At 44.5% G+C, this 21403-nt stretch overlaps 1 protein-coding gene and 1 long non-coding RNA gene across 3 annotated transcripts in view; one reads left to right on the top strand and one right to left on the bottom strand.

The window, feature by feature from the left end:
- The window catches only part of LOC146835267 (peroxiredoxin-like), a 559426-nt gene that overhangs the window by 113860 nt on the left and 424163 nt on the right, over positions 1 to 21403 (top strand). Inside the window, exon 4 of the mRNA XM_085602856.1 lies at positions 7663 to 7743. The gene's annotated coding sequence lies outside the window, so the exon portion shown is untranslated. The remainder of the gene's footprint in view (positions 1 to 7662; positions 7744 to 21403) is intronic.
- The window catches only part of LOC146835269 (uncharacterized), a 92184-nt gene that overhangs the window by 52669 nt on the left and 18112 nt on the right, over positions 1 to 21403 (bottom strand). The gene's annotated exons all lie outside the window — the stretch shown is intronic.

Genomic DNA, 21403 nt, shown 5'->3' with positions numbered 1-21403 from the left:
TCACCTCCTCCTAATGCCACAGTTGTGGTAGTGCTGCCTCCTGTGCCATGCCACCTGCTCCCTTAATTGTATTTATTTAGCCTTTTTGCACTCTTCATGCCCACGATCAGTTGGGCTTCTTTTTGGTAGGATATTAATTTTGTTTTGGGCTTTCTTTTAAAGGGGATTGGACTTGTTGAAGTCTTGTCTCCCACTCCTTGTGCCTGGTGCTCCTGTCCCATCTCATACCCCTCCCGCCATTTTACAACAGCTGCAACCTAGTAGCAGCCACCGTTGTATCATACTTTCAGGCAACTGTGAAGTGAAAGCACAAAGTGATGCTTTTACTTAAAAAAATGCTTGTTTCCTGCATCGCTGTTTGTTTTTCCACAGATTGTGCTAAGAAAGGATTAATCACTGTGCAGATGGTTTGGTAGTATCATACTTTAAGGTAACTTTAAATTGAAAGCACAAAGTTGTGCTTTTTTTTTAAATGCTTGTTTCCCACGTTGCTATTTGCTTTTTAAAATGGCGCATGCTTAGCCCCGATCTCACATCTCACAACCGAAGCTCAGCTCAGCTTGAGACGGGGTTGAGCTAAGAAAGAGCTCTCCGTGATCAGCCAATTGTGCATGAAGAGGGAAGATCTTCGAAGGGAACCAATGAGCAGCCCCTGTCCCCTGCACGAAATTCTGTTTTCAGCCTGCTTCTGTTTCTATTCCCTGTGTTCTTTTTTAGGTCGAGCCTGAGCCAGCGCGCAAGCGCCACTCTGGGGATGATCTGTTGTAGTTCAGTATGGGAGAGAAGCACCGCGCACTCCCCCACCCATATTTTTCATTGGCTTGTGTCTTTGTCCTTCATAAACGCTGTCTTCTAATTCCTAAATAGGCTTGTTCATCACTCCTTAGTACGGCATGTCGTCATTTGTAACCTCCCATGGCTACTGGCCCCTTTACTTGGTTGTTAGACGGTAGGTGTACTATTTATTTATTGAGTTTTCCCTACCTTAGGCACGGCGACATGTTTTGCTTACATTCAGCATGCCACGTCCGCTTTCACTTTCGAAGCAGCCCAGACAATGGCACCCGTTTGTTTGCAGTGCCATATGTCTCATATTTAAATGCGTGACCTATAATGGAATGGAAGGACCTGCCGCGGACCTCTTTAGATAACTGGCACCGTTGAACAAACTTTTCTTGTGGATTGTGCGATCTTCAGTATTATACGAATTCCCCGTGGCTTCAAAATAAGCTGTTGCTCCTGTGGTGCGTTCTGCACGGACCCCATTGTTTTTAAGCTCTGATGATTTTAGCTTGTGGTGTGAGAGGAGATGACCAGGAGAGACAAGCCCATTCGCCAGTGCACAGATCATGCAGTGCCACACACATGGGCCGCCTGCAGGAGGGCGGAGCCAGGGCCATCCATCTTGAGTGTGGGCTCCCGGCTGCAGGTGCCCACTTCATGCTCAGGTCTGCCAGAGGATTACATATTAAGGGGCCAAGCCCCGGGGAAGGGAGAAGTGTCTGCAATCGGGAACCAAACCCAGCAGTGTGCATTACTGGGAGTCACCAGCTGTGAGGCTGTGAGTTTTTCCCAAAGCACCACAGAAGCTCATTGACTGAGCTGGGAACGTGTATCCAGGCTGTTGTTTCTGCCTAATTACCTCAAACACAATCTGCTTGTCCAACACTTGTGTTAATTTTTCTTGTAATTTTCCTATGAAATCAAGGCAAGCGTTACTCTTGTCATTGTCGGGGGAGATGTTGTGGCCTTACGGCCAGAGCTGCCGACTTTGGAGCTGGGGAACCAGGTTCGAGTCTCGGCGTTGGCGCAGCTTCCTGTGATTCTGGGCAAATCACTTAATCTCATTGTCCCCATCAAAAAACAAGCGAGTTTCAGCTATTGGCATTGGCAATGACAATGCCTTTATTTTATCTTTTGGTTTTTGAAACATAAACATAAATAAAACATAAATAAAAACATAAATAAAACGCAGTCATTTACATTGCAAATAGCTTAAACTTGCGTAAATGCGAGACCTATTGCATTTGCGAATGCTTGTTTTTGCCTTCCTTGCTGTTAGCGCGCCCAGGCTCAGAATCGCTTCCTCCTTCTTTTTTTTAATTGTTCAAGCCATAATATGCTTATTGATCAGCCATTACCCCATATTGGCCGTGACGATTGGTTATTAGTATTAGTTATCATGGTTAGACCTAGAGCGGTAATTTGGACAATAGAGGTACCTTACCCTTCGACATATTGTGTAGCAATTTTTTGCGTGATAAATAATTTTTCCATGTGTGCACGGCTATGCGCTTGCACTGACTAGCTCGCTACGGATGTCTCCATGCTATCCGCTTATTGCATACCAATCTGTTTGCAAGGGGTCATACGCGTCATGCATTATTCTGGACTGCTTTTTGTGCTTGATTGCATAGTTGGTGGGGGCTGGATGATTAACAATCTCTCATTCTAAAGTGATTGCACAGTGTGCAAATGACAAACAACTTACTCTATTTTAAATCTTGATTCGTAGAATCCCATTGGATGAGTGATTCTAATCTACATCGTGCCAATACAAGGCCCGCCTAGCCTGTTTGTTAGGTGAGTTATGGCCATCCATCTCTGTTACCATATTTCGGTGGCAGTTGGAACACATGAATTCTTGAATCAAGGATCATTTTTGATATGTGTTTTACTTGCTCTTGCAGGTTGCCATTGTGTAATTTTAGTCCTGATGAAGACCCGCATGACGATCTAAGATCGCATATATAGGGTTGAAACGTCGACAGCACCTAGGCCCAGTTCAAGACCTTGTTTCACAAAGAACTTAAGTCATCTCTGGAAACAGTGTAATTGCTTTTCTTTATACTGGCCTGTTTTATTGTGTATATATATTTTTTCTACTCACTCTGTATATATTACGCACCAATTGTGTCACTTATGTCACCATGTCACTGACTCACAAATTCACTCTAATTTTCACAACTTTGGCAGCCTTTTTTTGCTAAAAAGAATTATATGGCTGATAGTATAAATGATGCAATTTATATATAAAGAATATCGTACCACCCAGCAAATCTGACTCTACCCTGGTTTGTGCATTCTCTTTATTGTTTTCATGTGTTCTTCTTAAATGCAATTTGTACTTGATTTTTTTGTCGATTGATATATTCAGCTTTCTTCAAATTCTATTGCAAAGCAAAGTAATTGTGTGGTTATACCCAACAGAACCATTGTACTTTATATAATCTATACCCAGGTTCTGAGGGACACAGGGTTACCCCATTGTTTATGAAATATAGCGAACAGGCGAAGACAAACACTAATGAAAGTCTGTTATAAGGAAGCTTCCTCATTCATATTAACAACTGTTTGGTTTTATATGTGGTGGACAGTACTGTTGTTTGTAATTACATAACTCTCTAAATGACGGATGTTGTCCAACTTGTTCGATTTGTCACCATAAATGAATAACGTCTACTCTGCCCTGTAATGTCCTAAACTGCACTTTTATTTAATGTCATGTCTCTGTATGCCTATGCTATCGAGTTCTGTGATACTCAGTCATGCCAAATGAGTAGTGTAACATGTTTATGCTGTACCAATGCTTCGAATCAGATAACTGTATGTTGTTCATTTCCTTTTAAAATGCACAAATAAAATAATTTAATTTTTTTTTAAAAAAATGAATAACGTCAGCCCTGCAGAGATTCAAACCTGGAACTTGTATATTATACACAGGGTTCCAACAGTTATGTTCTCACTGCCGAGATCTAACACCTAACACACAGAATCTAAAGCATACACATGGTAGAGATAGTATGGCGGCCTTTTAAGACAGCTAAAGACAGGTTGCTCAGGAGTGCCAAAAATTATTTCTTGCTCTTCAGGCAATTCTGGTGTTACCTCCAGTCTGCCTGAAATTTAACGTTAATTCCATAAGGCCTGGAAAAACGGAAAAAAAGGAATTGAGCTAGTATACACTCCTGGTTTTTCGAACAGTGGGGCATATCAGCAACAACCGGCGATAATTATCGCTAAGTGCACTTAGCGCTAGGATAATTATCGCCGGCTAACGTGGATTTTTATCTCTTGAGATAGCGTGCTATTAGCAACGCTTATCTCAAAAGCAATAAAAATCCTAGCGCTAACTGCCTAACGTGAGATTATCGCTGGAAACCCAGCGATAATCTCACAAAATGTGCCGTTAGTTTGTTGATAGGGCCTCACAAACTTAGCCATGATATCCACCTTCCATAGGATATCATGGCTAAGTCAGCCCTGAAGCAGGCGTAAGGAAAGTAGCGATAACAGAGGTTATCGCTACTTTTCTTGCCACTATGCTTGATAGCGTGGGGCTTGATGATAGGAGAAATGTCGCTTAGGGACATTTCTCCTGTCATGTTAGGTCAGGAACGCCCACTTTGCATCTCATTAGAGGTGCAAAGCTGGGCATTAAGATTTTGTGCGCTAATGCAAGGTTTCACGCGTTAGCGTGACCTTGCTAATTGGGCGATAAAATTATCGCCGCTTTTTGGCCGAAAACGGCCGCAAAGTGGCGATAATCTTCTATCGCCACCTTGCTGAAATGCCCCAGTCTTTCTTCCTTCTGAGATCGGAAAGCAAAAACAACGCAGGAAAGCTACTTCAGAAATTATTTGGACACTTGAATGTAAAATCTGTATATTTTATGTTTTTACTGTTTTTTTCGTGTTTAAAAGCATGCACAATGTCTAACTAGAGTAATTATTTCTGGCATCCAGGCAAGTAAACACCAACCATACTTCGGTGTTACTTGTCAAGCTCGGAGCTGGTCTTGCTTCAAAGTGAAGATGACCTAGCACCATATACAGGGTTTGCCTACAGTCAACAAAACCCTGATGTCTGCTGCACGATCCCTACACCTGCTTTGTGTGCGATGAGCAAAACCAAATGCTTTTCTTAGCTATTAACTGGTTTACTCTATATCCGCAAAGTTATCAGCCATAGAATGAAAAACAGGCCTTGCCACTCAACCTGCATAAGCAAAATAAAGTATAGAGGGGCATATCAACAAGGGCTTTATCTCTGCTTTTTTTGCTTTAAAAGCCAAAAAAGCAGAGATAAAAGTAGCGCCCTAGCAGCAACAGGGTGCTAACACGCAAATTTGCATGTTAGCACCCTTTTACTCTACGCTTCCCCTTGCATCTCTAAGGAGATGCAAAGTGGGCGTTCCAGAGTAATATAATAGGAGAAATAAGCGACATTTCTCCTATTATCAAGGATATCGCTAACCCTGTTAGCGATAAAAAAAAAGCAGCGGTTAACGCTGCTTTTTTATGTCTGGTATTTTTCTGACTATGTAAGGTGGATATCATGGCTAAGTATGTCTATCCCTTTCAGCAAGCTATCGCCAAACCTTGTGGGATTATCGCTGTATTTCCAGCGATAATCTCACAATTGCCAGCTTGCGCTCTGAATTTTATCGCTTTGGAGATAAGTGTTGCTGATAGCACGCTATCTCCGCGAAAAAAATTCACAGTTGGCAGGCGATAATTATCCTCACGCTAATTATCGCCGGCCCTTGCTGATATGCCCCAGAATTTTTTAACAGGAGTAATTTCCGTTTTACCACTGTACCACTTTGTCATGCCAGGAAAGTCCCAGTGAATTGGGCAGAGTCTATCAAATTCCTGTCAAAGCAGAAATGTTCAGAAAAAACTGGACAACAATCATACTAACTTGGGCCAGTATAGTGGGATTGGTGTGTACGTAGAGACCGAGCCTGTGCTGTGTTATTTGACATGGAGTTCTGGCAGGCAAGGAACAAGATGTACTGGCCTTTTTGTGCCATAATATCTTACGTTTCAGCTGCAGTACTCGGCAGCCCTGAGTCAACACATTTCCATTACAACGCCAATAGCTCTAACTCTGACAAAATACGAGACCTATTGCATTGCAGATGCTTGTTTTCTCATGTCAACTCCCATAGAATATTGCCTCGGGAACGAGCAGCAATGCACATGCTGCTTGCTTGCCTTGTTTTCTAATGTAACCCTTTCATCCGACATTGGCTCGGCATCAACACTGAGGTCAGGAGAGTAGATGTGATTTTGCCCAATGAGACAGAAGGAGAGACTCACGTGTCATATAGAGACACACCCATAGGCAGCTGGCTGCAGTGATGAAGTTTCAAATTGCTCAGCCAGCGACTGCTGCTGCTTGTTTAATATGCTGACGAAGTTTAGCAAAATAAATGCAAAATAAGCTTCAGCAATTGCTGTATGTAAATAGTGGTTCTTGTCACTCAAGTACTGCGGTATTACATTATTTTGGGGCATATCATCAACGAGGCGTTAAAAAATTATCGCAGCTTTTGCGTCCGTTTTCGGACAAAAAGCAGCGATAATTTTAACGCCCTATTAGCAAGGACACGCTAACGCGTGAATCCATGCTTCTTCGCCCTTTCCCTTAACGCCCAGCTTTGCATCTCTAATGAGATGCAAAGTAGGCGTTCCTCCCCAGAATAACGGGAGAAATGTCGCTAAGCGACATTTCTTCTATTATCAAGCCTCACGCATAGCGGCAAGAAAAGTAGCGATAACCTCTGTTATCGCGACTTTCCTTACGCCTGCTTCAAGACTGACTTAGCCATGATATCCTATGTAAGGAGGATATCATGGCTAAATGTGCCCTGCCCTCTAATCAAGCTATCGCCAAACTTTCTGAGATTATCGCTGGATTTCCAGCGATAATCTCACGTTTTGCAGTTAGCGCTTGGAATTTTATCGCTTTTGAGATAAGCGTTGCTAATAGCAGCGATAAAATTCCACGTTACCCGGCGATAATTATCCTAGCGCTAAGTGCGCTTAGCGATAATTATCGCCGTTCCTTGATGATATGCCCCATAGTTCTTTAAATAGCCTTATTGAAATGGAGCTTCGCACAATCTCAGTAAAAGTAAGTTGCTTCTGTTGCTGTTTCACAAACATCACTCCAACCAGAAAGAGACGATGAACATCTCAAGGAAGAGGCCATGTTCAGATAGACTGAAAAAGTTATGCTCTCGAGCCTTCAAAGTGACAGTTTGTTGCACTCAGACCCACCTCTTCTAGAAGGCAGTCGATCATTGAACAAAGGTATGAACCTGCCCATATTTTGAGATAGCATGTGCTGTCCGTTAATTTTGGTATTGCTCAACGATGGCTGTCTTGCCCCTTGTAAGGTTGTAGATATGCTTACATCTCTTTGTTATGCCTTACGTTGTCTTACGTTTCATTGTTACTATGTTTCATGACTTGTACATGTTCTAAATTCGTTTGCATGCGCACTTCAAGCCTGTTTATGTTGGAAGGTTCATTTCTCGTGCACTCCTTCAATTAACGAAGTATGTTGATGTTGAACTGTTAGAAACAGCCCGTACTTCGTGGAGGAAGGACGCACTCCAGTGATTTGCTGTTCTATTCAAATAAACCTACTTGGAAGGCACTTTACCTGTCAGCTTCTTCTATTCAACTGGGCCATTTCACTTTCTTTACATTTGGCGACGATTTGAACAGCATTTTCACAATTGTTGTGCTTTTGGAGACTTCTTCATATTTCAAGCCTCCTCCTTGACAACGGCTTCACCCGATGCCGCTTTCTTGGCATTCCTAAATGCCTTATGATTTCAAGATTCAAATGGATATTTTCACTTCACAGATTTTCGCATCGGATGGTGTTTCTACACGTGCATGCTCGCGTTACTCTTCATCACGCAACTAGTCACGGCGGCTATCTTAGGTGAGCAGTTTTTCTCTTAAGCATTTCCTTAACAGCGTTGCCCACGTCATTACACCCCTCACGTTTTGGTGGCCATCTTTTGGGAAATACTGACATTCTAGCTTTCAGCATAAAGCTTCTAAGCAACTTCTCAACCGCAACGATTCCATCAATCTCCACACGGGTCAACTTAAAAGTGCCTGAGTTTTCATTTATGTTTATGTTTATGTTTATGCAATTTTTAAAGCGCACAAATACCCGAGGGTGTCTCGGCGCTCTTGACATGATCTCCACACAGAACAACTGTTACCTGACTGCAGTTGATTTTTAAAGGTATTTAAACATTTAAACTTCATTTATTTAATTTAATACTTTATAAAATAGAGGTACTTTCTACAATGTAAAAGGTGACATTCAAAACAAGATTAGACTTGTTTCTTTTTGTATGTTTAATCCTTACATTCATTCTTTAGAGTCATGACAACCAATCAAATAGTATAGTTGAACTATTTTTTACCGTTACCTGGCAAACCAAAGAAAACTTGGAAGATTTGTTTTCGTAGTTTTGAGAATCATCTTATAGCCATTGACGCTGAAGAATATTCACCCAGGCGCAGGTTGGCAATTCTTTTTAGTCATTTGGGTAGTGCCGGTCAGCACATTTTTGATAATCTTCCACCTTCTCCTCCTCCATCTGACAATGGTGATGGATGGAATATTTACACCAACACAATTTCAAGACAGAATAAGAAGTTTCTTGAACAACGAAATGTCATTTTGGAGAGGTTCAATTTTATGAAAAGGAAGCAAGATCCAAGGAAACAGTAGAAGAATACATTTCGGCCTTAAGAAATTTAGCATCTGATTGTAACGTTGGCCTCACTTTGGATACATCCATTAGAGATCAGTTTGTCTATAGTTGCTTTCACAAAAAGATTCAAGAAAGAATTTTGAGTTGCAGGGATCCATCATTATCAGAAGTAATAGAAATAGCAAAGAGTATTGAAAGGGCTAATATTTCTTCGAAATGTATTTCAAATGATAATATTTCATCTATAAATGTTGCACAGAATGTTCTTTCAATTAATGCTGTTGTACAGAATGCTCCGTCTGTTAATGCCTTCTGTTAATGCTATTACTCCTAAAAACAAATTTTCAAAGCCTTTCCAGGAAAATTCAACACCATATGCTACAGGTGTAGTTCAAGATCTCATCTAGGGAATAGTCCAATTTGTCCTGCAACAGGTAAAACGTGTGTGAACTGTCACAAAATGGGTCATTTTCACTCAGTTTGCAGGAGCAAACAAGTAGTTCAGGTTAGTTCTGTAATTCCTCAGCACTGTGATGAATATAATGCAAATTTTAATAACATACCTTTAGAAAGTCTTAACATTAACACTGTAGATGTGCCTTTACATTCAATCGCTCAAAAACGTATTCTATCTATTGATACTAACTCGAAGTCTATTGTTAATGATCGTGTAAAGGATCCTGCTTGTGAGGTAGCGATTGGTAAGCTTAACATTGACATGATGGCAGACTCAGGTGCTCAGGTGCTCCAGTGACCATTATTTCTGATGTTCTCTTTAAAGGTCATTGGGCATCATACATTTCTTTAGAAGCCACTGACATAATTCCTAAAGCATATGGTGATAGTGTAATTGATATGCTTGGCTTCTTTTATGAAAATGTGAGGAAAATGTTTACAAAAATGTATGTTGTGTTAACCTCTTCTGTGCCCATGACGAGATAGTCTCGTCATGGAGCACGGTTGCGCTGTGCCCATGACGAGACTATCTCGTCATGAACCCCACCCACTAATACAACGCCCGGCACAGGAGGGGGAAAGGGCGTGGCACTGAAGGGGTTAAAAGGAAAAACCATAGTTGGCTGTCAATACCTTGCTAGAATGGGACTAAAATTAGTTCCAGGTTCTGACAACCCAGTTCAAATCAATAATGATCTCTCCATTGACATGGTATCAGAGAGTTGTGATTCTGATGTTCAAAAAATTACATTGGAGTTTCCTGAAGTCTTTAGTTCATCTATAGGTAGAATTTCTAAATCTGAACACCTCATTAAGTTTAAGTCTAATGCCATTCCTATAGCACACAACCTCAGATCAATTCCTTTAAGTGTTAGAGATTACCTTAAATAATTACTTGATACTATGGTTTCTCAAGAGATTATTGCTCCCACAGATTCCTCTCAATGGGTCAGTCTGATTTTCATAGTGAGAAAAAAGGATGGCAGTATCTGTTTATGTTCTGACCTTCGCTCTTGTTCTGCTTGGGTCTTCGGATCAGATAGAACCCGCTCAACAGAGCCTTTCTAACCCAAACTAGAACGTTACCCCCTCCCTAGGGCCTATTTACACCTAAATAACCACATATATATGTACCACCTAAGGACAGGGAATTCCTATTATATATGCATATACATATATATATCTTATAATACAAGTGGCGGCCTCGCGGTCCCAAACGGACCCAGGACTTCCTGCCCAGACGGCAGCCTCAGCATACAAGTGGCGGCCTCGCGGTCCCAAACGGACCCAGGACTTCCTGCCCAGACGGCAGCCTCAGCATACAAGTGGCGGCCTCGCGGTCCCAAACGGACCCAGGACTTCCTGCCTAGACGGCAGCCTCAGACAAGTGGCGGCCTCGCGGTCCCAAACGGACCCAGGACCTCCTGCCCAGACGGCAGCTTCAGCCTCGTGGTCCCAAACGGACCCAGGACTTCCTGCCCAGACGGCAGCCTCAGACAAGTGGCGGCCTCGCGGTCCCAAACGGACCCAGGACTTCCTGCCCAGACGGCAGCTCCAGCCTCGCGGTCCCAAACGGACCCAGGACTTCCTGCCCAGACGGCAGCCTTAGCTCGAGCTCATCCTATTATTACCACGACATACAACAGGGGAATCAGTGTTACTATGTATCAGATCACACAAAGACCGCTAGTTGAGCACAACCTGTTCTCCAGTTCGAGGGGCTCCCTTCTCCCTTATTCAGTTACCACTTACCTGATCAGGGTTAACATCTGTTCATATCAAGTCACAGCTGACTAGAAGAATAGGCTACCCTCTTATACAAGAACACGCAGCACATGTTGATTCACTACAAACTATATACTTTATTTAGTCACTACATACACGCTCACAGAACATAATACATATCATCACCTGCAAAGAAAAGCGAAAGATTAAGTTGTACACTCTAATAAAAAGGGGTTGACATCACCTTGGTCGTATGTAGCCTGCACTCAATGGTCATCTAGGTTCCCTTCTCGTCTGTGCCTCGGCTTCGCCTGGAAGTCACACCTCCGCAGTCACGGATCTACTCCCTTCTCCCTCTCCGAGTCACTGGGACCTCTTCCCCATCGGCTACTCTCTTCTCTTTGGAATATCTATTTCTCGGTTTTTCTTCACCTTCAAGTTTGTCATCTGTCTTCCCTGAAATAAGTAGTAGCTTTGCTGCTAACGGCCAGGTGCCGCTTACGGACTACAAGCAAGTGCCAGTATCTGCCTCAGACTTTCACTAATATGGAGGTGCATTCTCTCATGGAAAATTCCAGCCCGTAGCCTACCGCCCACCAAATTCTTGTACCTCCCCGTGCCAAGGACACGTTCCCAGCCGGCCGGCCTGATGTAGTGTCTTCGGCATGAAGAAAAATACAATCCTTCGATAAGGGCCGGCCTGAACCGGTTCTCTCCAAGCGAATAACACCTCGTAACTAAAACACTGCCTTTGACCTAGAAGCATCTCAAGCTGCCGGAGCAGAAAGAAAGATGGAGTCTCTCCCGTTTAGGGCCTACCAGGCCTGAATTCAGCACGGCTCCATGAAATACCCTCACTACAGGACAGGTTATCCCTAATACTAACGAATCTATCGCCTAGGCTATGTGTGCAAGCCCTGATCTATGGGGAAGAGCACAGAATCATGTCAAAGTGCCTAGTAAATAGGCTCCATTCACTACTCTAACCCTTAGACTTGGATGGAAAGAGACTGAAGTCACACTAATCACCCCTCAGCACAAGGGGGCCGGGAAAATCGAGCAGTACATTTCACCCTTGACTTCAGTCTATTATACATTCATTAAATGGAGCTAACATCTGTGGAAGAATAATATGAAACAAAGCTAACTGATCTACGTCTAGTACCAGGTGTGCAGAATTGAAGTAGTGAAGGAATACACTGAATAAAGCAACAGATAGCAATCAAAACAACGACAGCAATCAAAATACCACCTAATGTTTGGCGTAGCATGTGTATATCCGGTAACCAATTAAAGAGCCAGTCAAACCAGCCCTGGTCAACGTGTTTTCTAACTTCTTCCGTTAAGTCATGCAACTTATCCAGATGTGCACGAATGGATTGTGTATGATCAGATAAGTTAAAACAGCAGAGGCCTTCAAAGTCAGAGCAATCATGTCCATGTTTAAGCAAAAGATAATCAATGGCCGCTCTATTTTGCAAAATGGCCCTACGTTCACCCTGGGCGTCTAATAGCAAGTCAGACAAGACTGTAGAAGTATGATTAATAGATTTCACCATCCAGCAGGCCATTTTCCCAATGGATTTGGCATTATAAACCGCCAAAGCAGGAACACCAATAATTGAAACAGCTAGGCTAAGATATTCAGACTTGGAATATAAATGCAAAGATGAGTCACAATCCTCCTGTAACATCACAGTATCTCGAAGCACACGAGAGTTGGCATTCGGGTGTGACGAAAACATTAACAAACTGAGTCTCGTAATGGCAGAAGGGCCTCCGGAAATATTTGCAGGGACATATGGCCAGGAAGTATTACCACATGAGAAAAGCCATCCGGCAGGTAGTAACATCGTACGATAGTGACTGGGGGTAACTACCAAACTATTGCAAGTCATATTGTTCTGAACTGAAACACATGTGGTTGGTGTCCTTTGAAAGCACAAAGTCCGTTCATGAGACGTAAATGAAGTGGCGCCTTTTAGTTTTAGGCGTAGACATTCAGAGATTGCACTAGGATTACATGTAAGAAAGAAGCATAGATCACCTCGTGTGATATTATACGTAACAATTTGGGACTGGATGGGGAGTTGCTCATTCGGCAGTTCAGTGCACAAGGGGCAATATGCATGGGTAGCAAAATCACCCAGGAGAATATTGGGACGAGCCTTTGAAACATTAAAAATATGAACTAAAGTCTCCAATGAGGCGGGGACAGCAACTAGACAAGTCGCAAGAATGTCATGTACAGATCTCATCGGTGTCAAACAGAAGTGAGGGGCATCAGTCACTCTCTTGGCCAGTAGTGTCCAAAAGTTCGATGATGAATCCCACGCATTGAAGGAACGCAACACTCGGGTTCTCAGTTCATCCCGGGTTGACGGGATCCCTCCTCTCTCGTCGAACCATCCCAAAGACAGTAGGACGCCGACACATCCTGCAGCAACAGTCCAAAGAATGATCTGAAAGAGAACCAAATACAGGCATTAATCATTCTCGTAAATAACATTTGTCAGCTGGGACCGCTTCCCAGCTATCTTTCCCTGGCCTCATAACCAAAATGGTATTGTCCTGACCGGTGGCAATGACCTCTGCTTGTTCAGGGGGACTCTTAGGCGACTGCACCCAAACCCTGGCCCCAGGGTTATCCGTAGAGCCAAAACCTTTCTGGCCTCGTACAGTTAGCAAAGTTGGGGCAGTGCCTTTCGTTATTTCACCACTGAAAACAGGCATAATGAGTAATTGAGCCACTCGGTCAGTGCGGTGTATCAGTAAGTCAACCTCACTGCTATTTAGCAGGTGTACCTTAATCTCTCCCTGATAGTCACTGTCAATTACACCTCCAAGCACCTGAATGCCTTTTACAGCCAGCCCCGATCTAGGGGCGATCAATCCAAAATTCCCAGGTGGTATATGAATACCAACACCGGTAGCAATGATGACCCGATTCTTACTTTCTAAAACGGTGTCATCCATGGCATGCAAGTCTAAACCTGCCGACCCTGGGGTCGCTCTGCATGGAGCCAGAGCTCCGGGAGTAATTTCCCAATACATCACAGTTTCTCTGATTTCATTAGGCATAGTCTGAACATTCGGGGGAAACAAACGCATAAGTGGAGATTCAGCATTTAAAAAAGGACGATTATTCAAAATCAATAGTGCTTGGGGTAGAAAGTCTCGCCAATTTTTATACTTGTCATCTGTTAGCTTACGCAATTGGTCCTTTAGCAGGCCATTCAATCTCTCCACCAGGCCCGAGGCCTGTGGGTAGTAGGGTATATGGAATATCCATTCAATATTATTTTCCGCACAGAATTCCTGTACCAATCTTCCACGAAAATGGGATGCATTATCAGATTGAATTTGGAATTGCACACCATAATACATCATAATCAATTCTAATGTTTTAATGGTATTCAATTGGGTAGCTTGCTTACATGGAAGGGCTACCAGCAAGCCACTATATGTATCGACAATTGTGCAAACATATTGACAATTCCTACTCATGGGAAGTGGACCGATGTAATCAATCTGCCAAATTTGAGCGGGCAGTTTCCCGCGATGTAAATGACCTTTAACAATTTGGGGCACCTTACGCTGTCTGATATGTTGACAAACGGGACAATGTAAAATAACATTTTTAATTAGATCTAGGGGAATATAAATTCCTCGATCAGCAGCCCACCTGCTAGTGGCCTTCTCTCCAAAATGTCCTGCCTTCTGGTGTGCTCATTTCGCCAATCCCGCAATATCAGAATCTTGCCTGTCCACCACTGCCTCAGCAATTTTAGATTTCTCATCTGCAATGTTATGAAAAAATTTGTCAAGGGAGTCTATCGGGGTGTGAGCGTCCACATGGAAGATTGTAACAGTACTCTGTGGGAGCATCTCCCAAATCTCTTGCCATAACTCTTTTCCCCATAATTCCTTGGAGTGTAACTTCCAATTATGGGAATGCCAAGTCGGCAACCAAACAGCCAGTCCATTAGCAGTGGACCAGGAATCGGTGAAAATATGACATGTACCAGGTAACTCTTGTTTCAAAACTTGGTAAACAGCGTAAAGCTCGGCAAATTGGCTGCTCTTCCCTTCACCAGTTGTGCTCAGCAGTTTCTGCGTGATCGGATTATAGGACACCAACTTCCAGTGCCGTGTCGTCCCTATAAACTTCGCTGAACCATCTGTGAACCAAACATGATTTCTTTCCGCTGCGGACAAATCATCAAAAGGCTTACCCCATTTAACAGGAGACTCTTGCGCTAAAGGTACGGAACACTCACTCTCAATCTCAGTCGACGGTGCTCGCGCCACCTGCTCATGTAAAGAAGCAACTCCTTTCGGGCCCACACGTGCCCTGTCTTGTATGTACCATTTCCATTTAATCACGCTCGCCTCTTGAGCATGTCCAATTCGGTGAGTTCTCGGTGAACTCAGAACCCACTGCATGATAGGAATTTCAGGACGCAAGAATATATCATGTCCCAAAGTCAATTGCTCGGTATCCACCAAAGCCCAATAACAAGCAAGTAACTGTTTCTCAAAGGGTGTATAACGCTCACCAGCATCAGGTAGCTTTTTGGTCCAAAAACCTAACGGTACTCTACTCCTGCCTTGTTTCTGCCACAAACTCCAATTTGCATAAGGGCCCTGTACAGACACATTCAAATCCACATCACCATCACGTACAGGCCATAAATCCAGAGCATGTTGAATTGCCTCTTTTGCCAGACTAAACGCATCTTGCTGTGGTTTATCCCATTCAAATGCATTCTTTTTACGTGTGACCCGGTACAAGGGGGCCAATATTTGACTCAAATGAGGAATATGCTGGCGCCAAAAACCAAATAAACCAATGAAGCTCTGGGCTTCCTTCCTATTCCTCGGAACTGAAAAATCAAGAATCTTCTGTTTAACTTGAGGGATCACTTCACGGTGCCCTTCATGCCAATTAATACCCAAAAATTTTACAGCCTGGGACGGACCTTGTAATTTATCTGGATTGATCTCCCAACCTTTCTCACGCAGACACTCAATGACTCTGTCTAATTGTGTCTGAACATCCTCTTGTGTTTCGCCTTGGATCAAAACATCATCAATATAATGACATATCTGAATTTGGGGATGAACCGGTACCTCAGCCAAATGCTCTGCCACCAGCCGGTGACATATCGTAGGACTATGCACATAGCCCTGGGGAAGACTTCTAAACGTCATCTGACGCCCGTTCCACGTAAAACTGAACTGTTCCTGACACTCCGGGGCAATTGGGATAGAAAAGAAAGCATTAGCAATATCAATGGATGCATACCATGTACCTGGATGCTTTTGTATTCTTTCAATTAGAGTAATAACATCCGGTACTGCAACAGTCAAAGAGGGCGTGTGTTTGTTCAATTCTCGATAATCAACAGTCATGCGCCAAGAATTATCACTCTTACGCACTGGCCAAACAGGATTATTCCAAGCAGAAGTAACTGGAGTTATAACACCTGCATCCACCAACTCCTGAATAGTGGTACTAATCTCCTCATGACCACCTGGAATACGATACTGCCTCTGACAAACCACTTTGGTCGCCTGGGGAACTTGTATGGGGGGCATTCTTAAACGACCAACCCGTATAGGTCTGGACGATATATAATGCGACGTTCCGAACTGGTAACACCCATCATCAAGATGCAACGTCATTCCCTTCAAAATATCAATTCCAATTATGAATTCTAAGAGTGGCACCACTAATACAGAATATTCTTTTCTAGGGATTCTACCTATTCTCATTTCAAGCAAAGTTTGAACTGCAGGGGTTTCTTTTCCACCTAATCCGGTAATAGTAAAAGGCTGTCCTGTAAACTTCTTTGATTTCCCATGAATAAGAGTGGCCTCCGCTCCTGTATCTACCAATGCTCGGGCCCTTTGGATATTACGATGTCTCCAATAAATATCAATATCTACATAGGGTCTATTATCTCTGTGAGCCCATCTGTGTACCGGAGCTTGACCTATTTCCTAGTCATTCTTACTGCATTCTGTGTACCAGGACAAATCAGGATAAAGACTCTCACGTTTCTTAGGTATCGGTACCTCCTGTTCATATCCATTCCCCGTACGGAACGGATTCAAGTCTTCAGTATTGTACCGTGGGTTACGATCGACCAAACTGTGACGATCCTCTCTCCTCCTCAACTCAGGGGATTGATCCCTATCATCTCTACTCTTGCTGTAAGCATAATCATTTCTCCCCCTTTCCCTTTCCCCCTCTCTCTCCCTGTCTCTCTCTCGACGGGGGGACACATCACGTACAGTACGCCGATCATCACGACGATCAGAGCGCCCACGGCGGTCGTCATCACCGCTACCGTCAGAACAACCACGATCACACTCAGTCGTCCGAACACGCCGGGCACCCTCCTTCCGATCCAAGCCTCGTTTGCGAAACAATTCCCACAAACGAGTAGTAGTCTCACCATCAATGTCTTCCCTACGCACACCATCAGCCAAAAGACCAGAAAAGATATCACGTCTAGTAAGTTTATTTTCACCAGGCGTACGAGTGTCAGACCGGGACTGACGTTCAGGTTTAAACCACTCACCCAACTCACCGAGTTGGCGCACCGATTCCAACACCGTAGATAACACATTACCAGTCTGATTAATCAATAAAGTCATCATGACCTGCTTATAGGCAACAGGAGAAGAACGAATAATACGATTCCGCACAGAAGACGTCAACATCCCATCAAGCAACCTGTCAGCAGTACCCAGAAAAATAGCCGTTTTCATCACCTCCTCCTTAAGACGTTGCGCAGCGTCACGCAGGGTATACCACGGCTTGTCATTAACAGGCCAGTCAGATTCAGTAGGGTATTTCAGATTACAGCCCTCAGTCGCCAATTGAAGCAAAGAAATTTGACCACCACCATTATAGTTACGAAAATGATCCTGCACAGTAGAATCCAAACTCAAAGAACAAAACTTCAAACAATCGCCAGTATCCAGCATAATACCAGCAGCGCCCAGTTCATAAAGGCGCACCATCCATGTGAGTAAGGCCTCACCAGTCCGCTGCCTAAAGCGCTGCAAAATATCACTAATTTCCTGTTGCGTAAAGTCTTCCAAACAGTCCAAAGAAACACCCTGCGGAGCATTGGGAGACTGCTGCAACTTCCGACGAAAAACTGGATGCGCAGAGACCGCGGGACAAGCATCACAAGGAGCCTGAACAGTGCTCGTAGAGGGACAATCAGTGTAAGGGGCATCGTTCCCACCCGAAGAGCGAGCACAATCACATGGTGCACCTTCAGAGGTGCGAGAAGTAGACTTACATTCATGACGGGAACGAGAAGATTCGCGCTTGACAGACTCCTCACCCGAGGAACAAGAAGCACTCGAGTTCCAGATATTACCATCCCATTCATCAGGATTCCAATCCAGTCCGGCTTTCGCCACGACTAGACGCACCTTTCGCGTCGAAACCCGACCGCGCCTGTGTTTGTATTTATAACGAGCAATCCGCACAGCCGCCCTTTCGGCAATCGTTTGGTAAGTGTCAAGCTTGTCAGCAAGCAACTTATTTTGACATCGCAACAAAGTATGAGAATTCTGAATCTCAACAAAGTGCGCTTCCACATCTTTAAGAGAGATCTGTAATTTCAACAATCTCTCATGTAGAATCCGATACGCAGACAGAAGAACCCAACCTCTGCGTCCCAAAATGGGAATCTCCTCACCCTTCGATACGGGTGCCTTCTGCAAACAAGCAATCACATTAGCCGGCTCCGCCAACTCCAAAGAAGAATTCCAATTCTCACTCAAACCAGTAGAGTCAGCCCACTCACGGGCTAAGGCTTCATAAGGCGTTGAATCCCATCCGGGAATATCAACGGGCAACTTAAAAGTAGATTTAGATTTTCTAGAAAACATCGTGAAAAAGAAAGAAGAAAAGAAATGGAGAGGAAAGAAAGGAAGAGAAAAAAAAACTATACACGCAAATATATAAAAATAGAATGCAAAGAAAACCACGCACGCGCCGAAAGCAAACACAAGACAATCACAACGCACACAGGTTTCGTAAACGGTTCGTGACGCCAAATGTTCTGCTTGGGTCTTCGGATCAGATAGAACCCGCTCAACAGAGCCTTTCTAACCCAAACTAGAACGTTACCCCCTCCCTAGGGCCTATTTACACCTAAATAACCACATATATATGTACCACCTAAGGACAGGGAATTCCTATTATATATGCATATACATATATATATCTTATAATACAAGTGGCGGCCTCGCGGTCCCAAACGGACCCAGGACTTCCTGCCCAGACGGCAGCCTCAGCATACAAGTGGCGGCCTCGCGGTCCCAAACGGACCCAGGACTTCCTGCCCAGACGGCAGCCTCAGCATACAAGTGGCGGCCTCGCGGTCCCAAACGGACCCAGGACTTCCTGCCCAGACGGCAGCCTCAGCATACAAGTGGCGGCCTCGTGGTCCCAAACGGACCCAGGACTTCCTGCCCAGACGGCAGCCTCAGACAAGTGGCGACCTCGCGGTCCCAAACGGACCCAGGACCTCCTGCCCAGACGGCAGCTTCAGCCTCGCCGTCCCAAACGGACCCAGGACTTCCTGCCCAGACGGCAGCCTCAGACAAGTGGCGGCCTCGCGGTCCCAAACGGACCCAGGACTTCCTGCCCAGACGGCAGCTCCAGCCTCGCGGTCCCAAACGGACCCAGGACTTCCTGCCCAGACGGCAGCCTCAGACAAGTGGCGGCCTCGCGGTCCCAAACGGACCCAGGACTTCCTGCCCAGACGGCAGCCTCAGCCTCGCGGTCCCAAACAGACCCAGGACTTCCTACCCAGACGGCAGCCTCAGCCTCGCGGTCCCAAACGGACCCAGGACTTCCTACCCAGACGGCAGCCTCAGCCTCGCGGTCCCAAACGGACCCAGGACTTCCTACCCAGACGGCAGCCTCAGCCTCGCGGTCCCAAACGGACCCAGGACTTCCTACCCAGACGGCAGCCTTAGCCTCGCGGTCCCAAACGGACCCAGGACTTCCTGCCCAGACGGCAGCCTTAGCACGAGCTCATCCTATTATTACCACGACATACAACAGGGGAATCAGTGTTACTATGTATCAGATCACACAAAGACCGCTAGTTGAGCACAACCTGTTCTCCAGTTCGAGGGGCTCCCTTCTCCCTTATTCAGTTACCACTTACCTGATCAGGGTTAACATCTGTTCATATCAAGTCACAGCTGACTAGAAGAATAGGCTACCCTCTTATACAAGAACACGCAGCACATGTTGATTCACTACAAACTATATACTTTATTTAGTCACTACATACACGCTCACAGAACATAATACATATCATCACCTGCAAAGAAAAGCGAAAGATTAAGTTGTACACTCTAATAAAAAGGGGTTGACATCACCTTGGTCGTATGTAGCCTGCACTCAATGGTCATCTAGGTTCCCTTCTCGTCTGTGCCTCGGCTTCGCCTGGAAGTCACACCTCCGCAGTCACGGATCTACTCCCTTCTCCCTCTCCGAGTCACTGGGACCTCTTCCCCATCGGCTACTCTCTTCTCTTTGGAATATCTATTTCTCGGTTTTTCTTCACCTTCAAGTTTGTCATCTGTCTTCCCTGAAATAAGTAGTAGCTTTGCTGCTAACGGCCAGGTGCCGCTTACGGACTACAAGCAAGTGCCAGTATCTGCCTCAGACTTTCACTAATATGGAGGTGCATTCTCTCATGGAAAATTCCAGCCCGTAACCTACCGCCCACCAAATTCTTGTACCTCCCCGTGCCAAGGACACGTTCCCAGCCGGCCGGCCTGATGTAGTGTCTTCGGCATGAAGAAAAATACAATCCTTCGATAAGGGCCGGCCTGAACCGGTTCTCTCCAAGCGAATAACACCTCGTAACTAAAACACTGCCTTTGACCTAGAAGCATCTCAAGCTGCCGGAGCAGAAAGAAAGATGGAGTCTCTCCCGTTTAGGGCCTACCAGGCCTGAATTCAGCACGGCTCCATGAAATACCCTCACTACAGGACAGGTTATCCCTAATACTAACGAATCTATCCCCTAGGCTATGTGTGCAAGCCCTGATCTATGGGGAAGAGCACAGAATCATGTCAAAGTGCCTAGTAAATAGGCTCCATTCACTACTCTAACCCTTAGACTTGGATGGAAAGAGACTGAAGTCACACTAATCACCCCTCAGCACAAGGGGGCCGGGAAAATCGAGCAGTACAGCTCTCTTAACAAAAACATTTTAGTGGACTGCCATCCCCTGCCTAAGATACAAGGCCTTCTAACTGGCATCTGTGGTTCCAGGTTTTTCACCTTGCTTGATCTTCGCTCTGCTTACCACCAAATCACCCTTTCATCTTCTTGCACTGCTTTAACTACCTTCATAACTCCTTTTGGAGCTTTTAAATATTTAAGATTACCTTTTGGGCTGGCCTCAGCGGCCAGGGTTGTTCAAAAATGTATGGAGCATATTTTGAAAGGAATTGAATCTGTGCAAGCTTATCAAGATGACCTTTTAATGTTCTCTAAAAACAAGGAAGAACACATAGTCACTTTAAAAAAAGTTCTCAACAAGTTTAAATAAGTTGGAATCACCTTAGGCAAAGACAAATGCAGATTTTTTGCTAACTCAATAGATTATTTGGGTCATTCCATTTACTCT

This window comes from Triturus cristatus, chromosome 4_2 (genome assembly GCF_964204655.1).
Source record: "Triturus cristatus chromosome 4_2, aTriCri1.1, whole genome shotgun sequence".
Taxonomy (NCBI): domain Eukaryota; kingdom Metazoa; phylum Chordata; class Amphibia; order Caudata; family Salamandridae; genus Triturus; species Triturus cristatus.
This window is presented reverse-complemented; position numbering and strand designations above follow the sequence as displayed.